This window comes from Euleptes europaea, chromosome 11, assembly GCF_029931775.1.
Source record: "Euleptes europaea isolate rEulEur1 chromosome 11, rEulEur1.hap1, whole genome shotgun sequence".
Taxonomy (NCBI): domain Eukaryota; kingdom Metazoa; phylum Chordata; class Lepidosauria; order Squamata; family Sphaerodactylidae; genus Euleptes; species Euleptes europaea.
Genome location: NC_079322.1, coordinates 42,131,807 through 42,146,586, shown reverse-complemented (window position 1 = coordinate 42,146,586; position 14,780 = coordinate 42,131,807).

The following is a 14,780-nucleotide window of genomic DNA, read 5'->3' as shown; positions in this document are numbered from 1 at the left end:
CCTTCCTATTAAAACGGTCAGCTTATTCCTCCAGATTTACCTATACGCTTAAACAATTTAGCAACTGTGGCACCCCTATGGCGGTCTACGCAGTGATCTGCCCATGCCGTTTGATGTACTTCTCATCCAGTACGTCTCGGAATGGGTGAACACTGAGCTCACATCAGGGCCAGAACATTGGATGCACCCATGGTCCAACATTACAGCATGCACAAGCATTCCGATTCGGATCTCCTGTTCTTCGCTCTCTGGCATTTCAAATCAAAACTTTTCCATCTTCAAGATAGCAGAAAAATTCTCTTGCAACAAGAAATATGTCTAATTCATGCCTTTCAAACTTTGACACCCAAAGGTCTTAACAACGAATTTGATCTTGCTTGCTTCATCTAAAGAATTTCTACTTACTGTCTTACTTACTGTCTTGTCAGTTTCCTTTTCCTCCCCCGGTCCCTTTAATATACACTGTCTCTTTAAAACAGCGCTCATGGTACTGTTTCCACAGTCCTGTTGCTTATTGGTTAAGCTTGCTACTTAGTACTAATCGAATAGCAGAATGTACCGCCTTAGAAGGGAGTCAAGTGCCATTACAATTTGTACCTAGGACGCTGTTTCTCCAAGGTAAGTTATAATAAATTTGTTTTTGTATATATTTGCTTTAGCCTAATAGTGGGAATATTATATGTTATATTTATCTGAATTGTATTTTTCATGGCATATACTATTACAGTGTGACTGTCCATACCGGACACACGGAATACAATTTGTTTTGGAGTGTTGCCGGTTAACTTGAATACCACATTGAGCTGAAGAAGCCTCTCGAAACGTGGATGTATGACTAGCCGCATGTACTCCAGCTGCTAATAATTTGGACCCTTGTCTTCGGGCGAGTACCCGTGTCTTCGGGCACGTCAGACTTTGCTCTTTCCCCGCGATTGAACTTTTCCAGTTTGGAACTGAGGGTGGGGCATTGTTGTACTTCAAGGCTACTTGCCTCTGTTTGTATATATGATTGTGTTTCATCGTTGCCTCACTGTACATATTGCACTTTAAATATTGTTTATTCACTGTATATATCACATTGCTTAGCTCTAGTTAGCATGAAATGAATGTCTAACTTACAGTATATACTTTGGAATTTGTCTTTTTTATATTTGAGCCCTCGTGCTGCCAATTTCTTTAGCTACTCTAACTCTGGCACAGGTAACTGTTTTGTTGTAACATTCCCCTGCCAGGGGCAAGGGGTCCTCCACTCTGAACTCCCTCCCCCGGCACCTTTTCATCTGGCTAGCGGGGGGGACTTACTTGCTGTAAATGGAAGCCAGTGTTGACACGTCAGTGTCACTTCCAGAAGTGATGTCATCACATTGCCGATGACCATGGGGACGTTCTGGTATTTGGGCAAAACTCTATGATAAAAATGGCTTCTAATCACAGAATTTTTGCCCAAATATCACTTCATCACAGTAAATTGTATCTTCAAAAGTAAGTATTTTATGCAAAATCAAGTCAAATGTTTTTGGGAGTGATTAATTTTTTTCCAAATAATATTTTGTCAAACATTTTAAAGTTATGCATTTTGAAGGTATGGCATGTTTCTTTGTGCTTCATGCCATGTTTTCAGCACTTAAGCCCTTTGACAGCATAAGAAAAGTCAGTTTTTATTTTGGTAATGACAGAAATATTACTTTACAGTTATGCAGAGACATCTTGTTGGAAAAGGCCAATCTAGTGATCAGTGGAAAAGAAAGATTTCCCTCTAGTGGCTGCAATAGAGCACTGGACATAATGAGATAAGAAAATCCCCCAAAGCAAAAGCCACTTCATACCGTTTATTAAGATAAGCCCAAATAACTCCACCACAGTTGCCTATTACTCTTCATCAGGCTATATGTTGGAAAAAGAGAGAGATGGTGAGACAAAAAATCTTTCACAATCTGGAGCTTCTTTGTCAGCATCCTGGGAAGAATGCTTTGGTGACTTCATGGAGTATTTCTATTAATCAAGAACAGACCCTTGAAATAAGGAACAGACAGCAAACCTAACAGTGCCTATCAGGAGGGAGAACAGGACTGGGGGAAAATGTGAATTTGGTTTATGTGCAGGATAGAGGTGACTAATCTCATATCTTGGGGGGTTTCCTCCCTCAGCGAGTCCTTCCCGTCATTAACCACAGCACGTGAAAACAAGCATTGCCACCCCCTTCCTCCTCAACCACTTCCTTCTTCTGCCTGTTTTAGGAGCTTTTCAGTTCAAACCCATTTCCTGTTCCTCCTAACCTTTATATTTATGGGTAGGCTGTTGTTTTAGCTCCTGGTGGAGGAATGTGTAGCCTGCTGCACCCCCTATTCTGTATTCTCTAGGGTCCACTGGCTGGCTGCTGGCTTCACAGTTGGGCTATTGCTTTCTTTGAAGTTCACCCCTTGATTATTCCACCTTTGGTCTCTCCCCCAATCTGGGAGAGCTCCCAACCCCCTACAGTACATCTCCATTGGCAGTGGTGAGCACTCATTCACTTCACATCCGTTGCTTACAACTTATACCACAATAGCACAGATATGAATTCCCAGTCCTCACAATATAGCAGGGAAACTGACATTAAAAAACCAACCAACAAATCAGAATTTAAGGAATTGCAAGCCTTTCATCTGGTATGCTATGTATAATTTCACAGGCATTCTTATAATTCTTTCTAGTAAAATTGGGAGCTTAGGGCATTTCTTAGGGGAAAAATAGATTAGAAGAAATTAGGTTATCCCCTATGCTGATAAACCGAACGGAATCCTCGAAGTGAGAATCATAAGTATCTTCACCTCATCAGTTCAGTGGTTTACCTCTTTGGTACCAAAAACCTTTTATTAACTAAGAGCTAATAAAAAGGTTTTGTTACAACACTGTGGCTGTATGCGGGATAGTCTGTGAGAGGTAGTTGCGGCAATGAAGGAAAAAGATGAATTTGCTCCAGATTGGTCAGCTCACCTAAATAATGACAGCTAAAAGATCAGCACACACAATGTTTCTTTGATAGTACTCTACCAAGTAATATCGACAAACTTTATGGAACTTTCATGAAAAGAAAAATTGGTCTGCAGCATATTGTGCATGCATTAGCATTCATGGTGCATAGAAATACATGTACAAGTGGGCATTATTACTTCCTTTATGGAGCAGGCCCTTAGTAAAGTACAGGTAGCTATAAATGAATTAGACCATTGGTCCATCAATGTCAGTACTGTCTACTCAGACTGGTAGCAGCTCTCCTGGGGTTTAGGTGGAGGTCTTTCACATGCTTATCACCTGATCCTTTTAGCTGGAGGTGCTGATTGAATCTGTGACTTTCTGCATGCCAAACAACTGCTCTACCACGGAGCCATGGAGCCATTGGAGTATGTGCGTGTGTTAAGGGCTGTCAAGTTGCTTCCAATTTATGGCGACCCTATGAATTAATGACCTCCAAAATATCCTATCATTAACAACCTTGTTCAGGTCTTGTAAACTGAGGGCTGTGGCAAGACAGGGCAAATTCCTCACCTAATAGAGACGGTGCAGATTAAATCCAACAATTTAGGCAGGAGTAAGAGTTGTAGTAAAAGAGACAAAGGCAAGGTTTTGGGCAGGAAGTAGGGAAGAAAATAGATAGGAGTTGATAAACATAAGGAAGGTTCTAGCAGCAAAACACAGCAAAAAATGTTACCCTGGACAAAGCTGGAAGGAGGAAGGAGAAATGGAGAGCAGTCAGACACTGAAGAGCAGACAAAGTAAAGAGCTACTGATGATCCTTTGGCATTCACCCTGTGTGACACTTGGCGTGTGCTCCATGCTAGTTTATGCCTACAAACGAACCCATGTAAATTGCCTGGGCAGAAGAATGCTTCCTGGAGTTATTTATTTAAGACATCTTTCTTTCTTCTAAAAGGGCTTTCTGTCTTCCAGCTCTGGCAAGTGCCCAAGTAAGTCAAAATCTGTAAAATGATGGCTACTTGGCACCTCTCTCTATTTTTTTTTACCGTCAAATCACAGCTGACTTATGGTGACCCCTAATGGAGTCTTCAAGGCAAGAGGCATTCTGAGGTCGTTTGCCATTGCCGGCTTCCGTGTCACGCCCCTGGTATTTGTTGGAGGTCTCCCATCCAAATATGAGCCAGAGTCAGGGCTGAGAGTGTGAGACTGTCCCAGGATCACCCAGCAAGCATTCATGGCATGAGTGGGGATTCGAATCTGGGTTTCCCTGATCCTAGTCTGACCCTTTAACCACTACACCATGCTGGCTTTCACCTCTACAGTTAGGGGGTCTGTACTACTAAGCTGTTGAAAAGTGGTTTATAAACCCTATAATGGAAAAAATAACTATTACTATTAAAAAAAACTATTGCTATTAAAAATAACAATTTCTTATTTGGAGCTGGAAGAGTGTCTGAACTCCATTAACATGACAAAAAGGAAATTGAAGAAGAAAGCCTAGTTGTGCCAATGCCACGTTATGAAGCGGGTCGTGCTGTTCAGATGACAGGCTCTTAGAATGTATCACTTACTGAGAAGTGAAGTTATCTTATTCAGCCAGTCATCGAGTAAGCAGGACTAAACAACTTTACCTACTTTTAAAAAGCAAGTCTTTTTATTGATATACTTCTAGTAAAATATGTGTAAATGCAGATTATCAAGTCTTTAACACTTCTATAAAAACTCTTGTCAAAGTACAATGTATGTATTTACAATGTATGAAGTAAAAGCAAGCAAGTCTTACATACTATTCAGTTTCAAAATCCAACTTCTAAAATATAACAGTCAAATTATTCTGATTCAGTTCAAAGTATCTAATTCATAAAGTCTAGAGTAATGTATTTAAGCCATACATACCAGTCAGCCTTTTCTTGAGAGCCTTTGGAAGGTTCTGATTCTCTGGGCTTACTGTGGCTGTATTTATACTGTTTCAGACTCATTAAGAGTGTTGATTTTACCATCAGGAGGGATATCTTCCTTCCCACTTTCAGATAACATGAGCAGTGCAATAATGTACAGTTGCAGCTGTTCAGGTTATTGGCTTCTCCCCATGACCAAATATGGGCTTCCTTTCCTTTCAGTCTATTTTGCTTAAAGTATAAACAATCATTTCTGAGCTCCATGATCACTCCATACACTTAATTTTCATACCATTCTCATCTTCAGTACAATAGGCATTAAATGAGACTATTTAGAAATCTACAATACAATATATAACTATATAAATCATAAAACAAAATTATTGCTCACATTGTAACATGTAACCATCTGGTCAGTAGGAAACATAGCCTTCAGCAAGGTTATAGAAAACAAGAAGCTTACCGCACTTAATAGCCTTGAGGTCTTTGAGTAGACCTTCTCAAGGTTTGAGGATAGCAGGACTTTTCTGCTCTTGAGATATGAGCAGCTGACAGCTGGTAGCTGAATCAGGAAGGGTAATTTCAGATACACCTTTCTGACAGATAGTAAAGAATGACTCTGTTCTTCTCCCTTCAAGGACAAGACCAGGGTAAGTTCGTTAGCTCTTGAAAGAATTCAGACCTTGAGAGAATTTAGTCAGCCTGTTCTAAGGACATTTGCATTTTGCAAGCTGTTGCCAGACTTTTCATTACACAAACCTCTGCAGTTTGCGGTTCAGTTTGTATGTTGTGTTCAAGCTCTACATGGAATTAATTCTGCACATGTACACAAAATACCATAATTATGTCAGAGACCATGACAGTTATAAGAAGGAATACCCATTGCCAGAACAGAGCGCATAAAGCATCATATACAGTATTCATAAACAGGGCTTTGGCAATAGGGGGGATTCTTGATCCCTGCAGAGATAACTCAGGCTTCCTCCCTTCCTCTTCTTTCATGAAAAAGAAAGGATGGAAGGAAGGAAGATGGAAGGAAAAGTGTGCAACTAGTATTCCACCCAATTGCGTGCCAAGAAATAAACTTGATCCCTTCGATCTCAAATGTTCTGATCCAGAAGCTCCTCGAACTGACTAGGCTAGACCTTTATTTATATATATTAAAAATTATTTAGCACAATTAAAAAAAACTTGGAACTGAGTAAGCCCTGCATTTGTACTTTGGTGGTTCTGCAATGATTCCCACATTTCTGGCTATAGTTCTCTATGTTAACAGGGGAAATATTTCGCATTTGGAAGGAACTCAGGATTTCAAGTTTTTCAGTTGATTCTACAGTGTCTTTCCTCAGCAGTGTGGAGACAGCTTATCTACATGCTTATGTTTTCAGGTGTAACTATGCTTAGGACTGCACTGTTAGTTTTCTAAGCATCACAGTACATAGTCTTGCCAGCCAAAGTGTGACTTGGCTGGGAGTGTGGTTCTTCACAAGTTCAAAGCCCCAGCATTGGCTCTGTCTGAGAAAAGGGAAGGTTCTGCCAATTCTAAGGCTTGTCTTCCTGATAGCAAAGCTGTCGGATATATACAGGCTGCTGGCTCTGGAATGGCATAAACTGTTTTAAGAAACGATTAGAGCATGGAACGATTATGTATCACAAATTCCATCTTAGACTCACACCAGTCTGGCATAGCTTTGCATTACAAGAGCCTTGTGCAGCAAGATTATTAGAAGGGTTGCCAGTTCTGGCTTGGGAAATACCTGAGATTTGGGGGGGAGGGAGCCTGGGGAGGGAGGAGTTCAAGGAGGGGAGGGACCTCAAGGTATAATACCATAGAGTCCACCCTCCAAAGCAGCCATTTTCTCCAGGGGAACTGATCTTGATTGTCAGGAGATCAATTGTAATAGTGGGACATCTCCAGGTACCACCTGGAAGTTGGCAGTGCTAACTATTAGATATGTTTATTCTTAAGTCAGTTCCACTGAATTCTGTGGGATTTTAAGAGCAGACACAGTTATTATAATCATGTATCTCCATCTATAAAATACAAAGTGGAGGCTCATACAGCCTCAAGGCTATGCAGAGAGGGCATTGATCTTTCAACCTCCAGTGTTGCTGTTCGAAACAGGGCTCCCTGCTTTGTAATTAGCCCTTTGTGTTCTTTAAATAAATATTTTTAGAATCTGTATTTTTAACCCCTAGAAAGAGTGTTTAGAATGGTGCCTTAGACAGAAAACATGGGATCGTGGCTGTCAAAGGTAACTCTTGCCAGATGAAAGAAATAGACCCAAGTGGGTGAACAGTTTATAATGTATCAATGACATTTAATTGCCAGTAAAACCTTTGCCTCTCTCCCAGTTCCATTTCCACTCATCTGTTCTAGTCCCTGTTATGTTGGATTTAAAAGGCATTTTTTTCCTATCTGCCCTTCTAACATCTTCAGCGACATGAGAGTCTATCCGTTCATAATGTTTTCATGCAAGATGACCTTTTGAAATGAAACACCTTGCTGGGAAATGAATGACACTCAGTTGTTTGTGCTTTCCTTTGTATTCAAATGCTTACTGGAAGATTAGCTAATGGATGAATAGTCACTGAATCAAATCAGAGAGCTAGAATATAAAGGTTAACGGCTTGTCAGTCTATCTCAAGGTTGAGCAGCTGCCAGGACTTCTGGCAGGGCCCACTGCTGCTAACCCCCTGCCCGTGTACCACCCCTGCCATCCATGGGCAGGGGATGGGGTTGCCAATTCCAGGTTCCTGGAGATTTAGGGGTGGAGGGTGGGGTCTGGCGATGGGAGGGCCCTCAGTGCCATAGCTAGGGTTGCCAACCTCCAGGTACTAGCTGGAGATCTCCTGCTATTACAACTTATCTCCAGCCGATAGAGATCAGTTCACCTAGAGAAAATGGCCGCTTTGGCAATTGGACTCTATGGCATTGAAGTCCCTCTCCTCCCCAAACCCCGCCCTCCTCAGGTTTCGCCCCAAAAACCTATGGCAACCTTAGCCATAGCCCACCCTCCAAAGTACCTATTTTCTTCAGGGGAATTGATCACTGTCATCTGGAAAACAGTTGTAATTCTGGGCGGTCTCCAGGCCCTACCTGGTGGTTAGGGTAAACGTACAACACTGCGGCTCTCAACTACATACTATATTATTATTAGCTTAATATAAGAACACCGTCAATAATACTATTTCAAACATTAATAATTGTATTGTTATATATTTTGTATACTCAAATATATTGTGTTAATTCAAAACAAGAATTAGCACTACTTGCTCCAATATCCACACTTTTATAAACACAAAATCCACGGCATACAGACAATGCAACAAAGCACCTCAAAGTCCACAGACAGCACAGGGGGGCTTGATAACCCACCGCCCCTCTTTCCAGGACTCCCGGGAAGAGGGGCAAGGGGTCTTTAAACCCCTCTGCGCTGCCTGCACAGGCAGCGCAGAGGGGCTTGACAACCCACCGCCCTTCTTTCCGGGACTCCCAGGAAGAGGGGTGGGGGGTCTTTAAACCCCTCTGCGCTGCCTGCGCAGACAGCGCAGAGGGGCTTGACAACCCAATGCCCGCCTTCCTGGGACTCCCGTGAAGAGGGGCGGGGGTCTTTAAACCCCTCTGCCCCCCCGCGCCTTCATGGGGCTTCCATGAAGGTGCGCGGGGGGCGCTTTAAACAGATCTGCGCCTTCCAGCTGGGAGGCGCACATCTGTTCCCCCCCCTTGCGCCTTCACGGGGCTTCCATGAAGGCTTGCGGGGGCTCTTTAAAGTATCAGAGGAGCATGCCTATTATTTTGGGTGCGCTGGAACAACTCATCTTGTTTGTGGCTTCCTAAAGGCACCTGGTTGTAGGGCTGCGCGAAATTCAGCACAGATCTGTTTAAAGAGCCCCCCTGCACGCCTTCATGGAAGCCCCGTGAAGGCCCGCAGGGGGGGGCTCTTTAAAGACCCCCACCCATTTCCCGACTCTTTGAAGTGGTGGCCGCCGCCTGGGCAGGCGGCGTCCAGCACTTCAAAGACCCGCCGAATTTCCACCCGAACTCTGGATCTCGCGCCGAATTTCGAGGATCCGAAGTGGGGGAGTTCAGACTTCAGCACCTCCCAAATTAAAAAGGGGCGAATTTTGCTGAAGCCAAACTTTACCGAATTTTTTCCCCCAACAGCCCTACAACCAGGTGCCTTTAGGAAGCCACTAACAAGATGAGTGCAGCAGCACCATCCTGCCTGTGTTCCACCGCACCCAAAATAATAGGCATGCTCCTCTGATACTAGAGAGAACAGGTATGCAGCATGACCAGTATCCATTCTAACTAAAAGCCATGAATACCCCTCTCCTCCATGAACATGTCCACTCCCCTCTTAAAGCCCTCCAAGCTGGCAGCCATCACCACATCCTGGGGCAGGGAGTTCCACAATTTAACTATGCGTTGTGTGAAAAAATACTTCCTTTTATCTGTTTTGAATCTCTCTCTCTCCAGCTTTAGCAGATGACCCCGTGTTCTAGTATTATGGGAGAGGGAGAAAAACCTCTCCCTGTCCACTCTCTCCAAACCATGCATAATTTTATAGACCTCTATCATGTCTCCCCTTAGCCGCCTTCTTTCCAAGCTAAACAGCCCTAAGCTTCCTAACCGCTCCCCATAGGACAGTTGCTGTAGTCATTTAATCATTTGGTTGCTCACTTCTGCACCTTCTCAAGCTCTGTAATATGCTTTTTTAGGTGTGGTGACCAGAACACTAATGTTGAGAGTAGCCAACACCGCAGACTCTGGAAGATTGAACCCTTCAACTTGCTGAATAAAGTCTCTGGTGTCCGTAACATATGAAGGTGTGATTGATACAAAAGGTTGTAAAAATGAATCAATATATTGGGCAAGAGGTTCAAGTACAGATCCTGTGGCTGCGATGATTGGGCGCCCTGGAGGAGCCAAAAGCGACTTTTGCACTTTAGGTAATGTATAGAAATTTGGGACCTTTGGGAATTTCACTATCAGAAAATCGGCCGTAGCTTTGTTAATGTAATCCAACATCAGTCCCTCAAAAACTACTGTCCTCATCACATTACTGACAGATCTGGTGGGACCTGGAGGCTGGCAACCCTAGCAGGGGAGCAAGGACTCACAGGCAGCTGAGGGGCAGGTGGATGAGGGCAGGAAGGGGGTCTGATGTGGGCAGGGTGTCCCTGGGCACTCTCTGCCTGGAGCCCTCCAAAACCTAGAACAGTCCCTGTAAAAGTTGGCTCTGAGCAAATCCTATGCACACTTTTGTGGAAGAGTCCCAATGGAATTTACTCCTAAATGCAAACGACTTGTGGGTAATACAGATTTATAATTTTATATGCATTTAAGAAACATCCTGGATTAATTTTCATATCAACATTAATGTGAATATTTGATCTGTGGCAGAAAGCTCTCCTTTCTCTCTTTTGTTGGTTTGTCTGCAGCACGTAATAAACAAGCATAGTCATGGATCCACACAGATAAATACCAGATCCAGAGCAGAGCTCTAAAGGATAATACTGAGTCTGCTGTAATCCTATCATGGTCTCTCATCAGGGATCTTGTGTGTGTAGCATTTCACAAAAGGTATTAAAGTCTGAGGCTTCAGAAAATGTCATTTGATACGCACAAGTAACAGTCACACCATACTTTGGCTAGGTATTTATTAATGTGTGATATAAACAATTAATACCCAGGAGAAGCAAAGGAATGAAAAAAGGTACCTTTTCAGCCAAGCAATTTTCTGCAGAAGGAAATATAGTTCATATTTTGCCTGTGCTCTTAAATAGAGTTAACTATCGTATTTTGGTCATGTCATGAGACGACAAGAGTCACTGGAAAAGACAGTCATGCTAGGAAAAGTTGAGGGCAGCAGGAAAAGAGGAAGACCCAACAAGAGATGGGTTGACTCAATAAAGGAAGCCACAGCCTTCAGTTTGCAAGATCTGAGCAAGGCTGTCAAAGATAGGACATTTTGGAGGACTTTCATTCATAGGGTCGCCATGAGTCGGAAGCAACTTGACGGCACTTAACACACACACACACACACTTAAATAAAGTAACTTGGGATCATGATACCTGGAAGTGGTGAGGTGTATTTTGAAATAACCAGGCACACTCCACTGCAGAACTACGCACACAAATCCACTGGTTTCAATGGCCTCAAGTGTGGGACTTCTAAAAAAATTATTCCATCCAGCTGATTCCCTCTTGCAACACCTGAAGGAATTTCCCAAGGAGTGCAAAAGGAAAGTTAGGCATGAGAAAAATGTCTGCTAGAAGAACAGTTGTGTCCACATTCCACTTACTGCTTGTCTGCTGCAAATGACAGCCAGGGCTTCTAGCTGTACATGTACCGCAAAATGAGTACCCCAACCCCTAATCCAATAGATCATATAAGCCAGGAATGAGCAATCAGTGACCCGGAGGGCCCTTCCTAGGGTTGTGCAAACATTTTTTTTTTTTTTGTAAATTTCAGGTTTGGGGTTTTTTGGCTGGATTTTTTTTGGGGTAACCCAAAATAAGCCAAATACCCATTCCAGTAAATATGGGTTTTTCGCTTATTTTCAGGTTTCCTGAAAAATTTGGGCACATTATGGACAATGGGGATTTTTTTCGAAGATCCTAGTGGGGCATTTTGGGAGATAGAGTCCCCAAATTTGCAGCGTGGGTGCCATGGACTATTCTTCAATGGTCACCAAAGTTTGGTGAACTTTGGGACGGGGGTCCAATTTTATGGGTCCACAAAAGGGTCGCCCCCATCCTGCAGGCATTTAAATTGTGTGAGCCAAGCTGCCCATCAGGTTCAAAAGTTCAGCGTTGCCAAGGACTAGAAGAAAGAGGTGATTCCAGGCTGGTGCCTCGAAGTCTGGGCTCTGCCTTCGTTTCTGGGTCACTTTGCATGATGTCCATGCAAATGAGCTTCCAAATGGAAGAACAAGGCTTAAATGCAAGAGAAATAAGTCACAGAAAACATTCCTTTTGGTGGCAAATGACATCCTGTGAGCAGTCCTTTATTGTGGTCATGAAAAATCTGATTCCAAGAGATGGTCACGGTGTGGGGAAACAAAGCCTGTACTCGGGGCAACCTTCAGTTTGACAGCGGGTTTTTGGGGTGTGTGTGAGAGATCGGAGCCAGCTGAAGTCTCGACCATGGGGGCTTTCTGAAGGAGATTGTTCATCCATGTGGATGAAGAAATCTCCTTTGGAAGCCTGGTCATGTCAGCAGCTGTTGAAGCTGCCTCTTTTTATTTGGAGGGTATATCCCTCCGGACGGGACTGGTTGCGTCCCGTCTTTTAATGACTCTTCTGCCTGCAGACTAGTCTTCAACTATGGGGCCCTAACAAAACCAGTCAAAAAAAGAAAGAAAAAGGGGAGAAAGCACAGAGCCATGGCTCTGAGCAAAGGTGAACAGCCGAACCCGAAAATCTATTCAGCTTTTTCAGGCATCGCCTATTCAGCTACCGCTTTATCCCCAGGTTTTCGCATTCTGTAAACCCTAAACCCGAAATTTACCGAAATGACTAATTTCAGGCTTATTTTCGGTTCAGGTTTATTGATATTCACAACCCTAGTGACTCCTTCCACTTGATATTTCTCTCCCATGCTGTGGAAGTGGTGTAGCAAGTAACCCTCCTAGCACAAAAAAAGAGGATGTTCCAGAGGCCTGTGCATCATTGCTAAGAAAGACAAAAGTCGGATCAGAATTTGCTGAGGTTTCTAAGCAACTGAGCTAAGACTGGCTCGCCCCCAAGATGAAGAAAGTTAGCTAATGGCCATTGCTAATATAAGCATTACATAAACATCAGCAGTAATTGTTCCCATCCAAATGATTTTTTTTGTCTATTTTGTCAGGCTCCTACATGTCTGTAGTTCAGAATGTGCAAAACCAATCTTCAAGAGGGCATTTAAAAAAAGAGATTAGAGCTATAGTAGAATGAACAGCTCAGGAGGGCACCTTTATGTTAGGTATCACCTGCTTTTATGGCACTGTCTTTATCTGGTAATCCCCTCTCTGCATTGTTTATAGTATACCTGCCTTACTTTCTTGTTTGCATTGCTGTCTAACTCTGAGTCCTAGTCGTACTGCCCTGTCAATTGGTTGTTTTATACTGTCCGATTGCAGTTTAGATCCTGTAATCTGCCTTGAGTCTCAGGAAGAAAGTAAACAAACAAATGCATCTTTGTGTTATCTTCTGTTCTATTCATGATAGGCAAGTGCTTGATCCTGCTTGTGCTCACATAATGAAGCACAAGCATAAATTGTCCCAATTGAGAATGGTCACGTTCAGGCTGAGTTTTCCTGTTGTTATCCAGACTCCCCCCTCCCCAAGAAAAACCTTCGCATGAGCTAGCAGGGTAATAGACTGATGTGAATTTTTTTTGTTTTGAATTATTCTATCATTTTTCCTCCTTTGATATATATTAAATTTCCACTTGCTTGAGAAAACCAATTACTTAATTTTTTTTGCTATTGGATAGGCAATCTACTAGAATCAAATTAACTTGGGATAATATTGCCTTTTTGCAATGAACATGTACAAGTTTTAAGATTTAACACATCTGTCTGCTTGGAAGTCATGAAAACCACATGTCAAGCATCATGTGAGATTATAGTTGAATCCTATGCAGAATTACTCGTTTAAATTCACCAAAACCCATGGTCTTGGACTATACAAAATCTAAACGGGATTGCACTGTTAGAGATATACATCATGCATGTACATGTGACAGGAAGCCAAGTAATGTCATGTCCTTTCCCACCACTTCCCAATACTTTGGCTCCCCCTTCTGGTCATACTGAACAATGAATGATCTGCTCAAATTCTTGACATCATTAAAGCATTATTTCTGATTAACCATCTTCAGCAAGCAATTCTTTCTTGAAACAGTTAATTAAAAAACACACTGCATTGGTTGTTTAAAATTATGATGATTCTCTGGATATGCCAGAGATGTCAAGCAAGTAAATCTGATTTATACAAATCTATGGTGAGACCACACTTGGAATACTGTGTACAGTTCTGGTCACCACACCTAAAAAAGGATATTAAAGAGCTTGAGAAGGTGCAGAAAAGAGCAACCAAAATGATTATGGGACTAGAGCAACTATCCTATGGGGAGCGGTTAAGACGCTTAGGGCTGTTTAGCTTGGAAAGAAGGCGGCTGAGGGGAGACAAAATAAAATTATGCATGGTTTGGAGAGAGTGGACAGGGAGATGTTTTTCTCCCTCCCCCATAATACTAGAACACAGGGTCATCTGCTAAAGCTGGAGGGTGAGAGATTCAAAACAGATAAAAGGAAGTATTTTTTCCACACAATGCATAGTTAAATTGTGGAATTCCCTGCCCCAGGATGTGGTGATGGCTGCCAGCTTGGAGGGCTTTAAGAGGGGAGTGGACATATTCATGGAGGAGAGGGGTATTCATGGCTGTTAGTTAGAATGGATACTAGTCATGCTGCATACCTATTCTATTATCAGAGGAGCATGCCTATTATTTTGGGTGCGGTGGAACACAGGCAGGATGGTGCTGCTGCAGTCGTCTTGTTTGTGGCTTCCTAGAGGCACCTGGTTGGCCACTGTGTGAACAGACTGCTGGACTTGATGGGCCTTGGTCTGATCCAGCAGGGCCTTTATGTTCTTATGATGCACTTTTTACAAAAACTGTCCTCCAATTCATACCTTTTGGCAAATGATTCTTGGATTATGACTTGACAGTACGTTTGTTGGATGTTGCCTCTAACATAACATTGCTGTGTTATTTGAAAGTACTAGCTGAGAATTTTACCTGGAAGTGAATCTTAGTTTACTTGTTAAGTGTTTAAGTGCCACCGGACTCCTGCATTATTGTGCTTATAGACTAACATGGCTATCCATCTGGACGGATCATTTTTGTTGTCCTCCTCTGAACACATTCC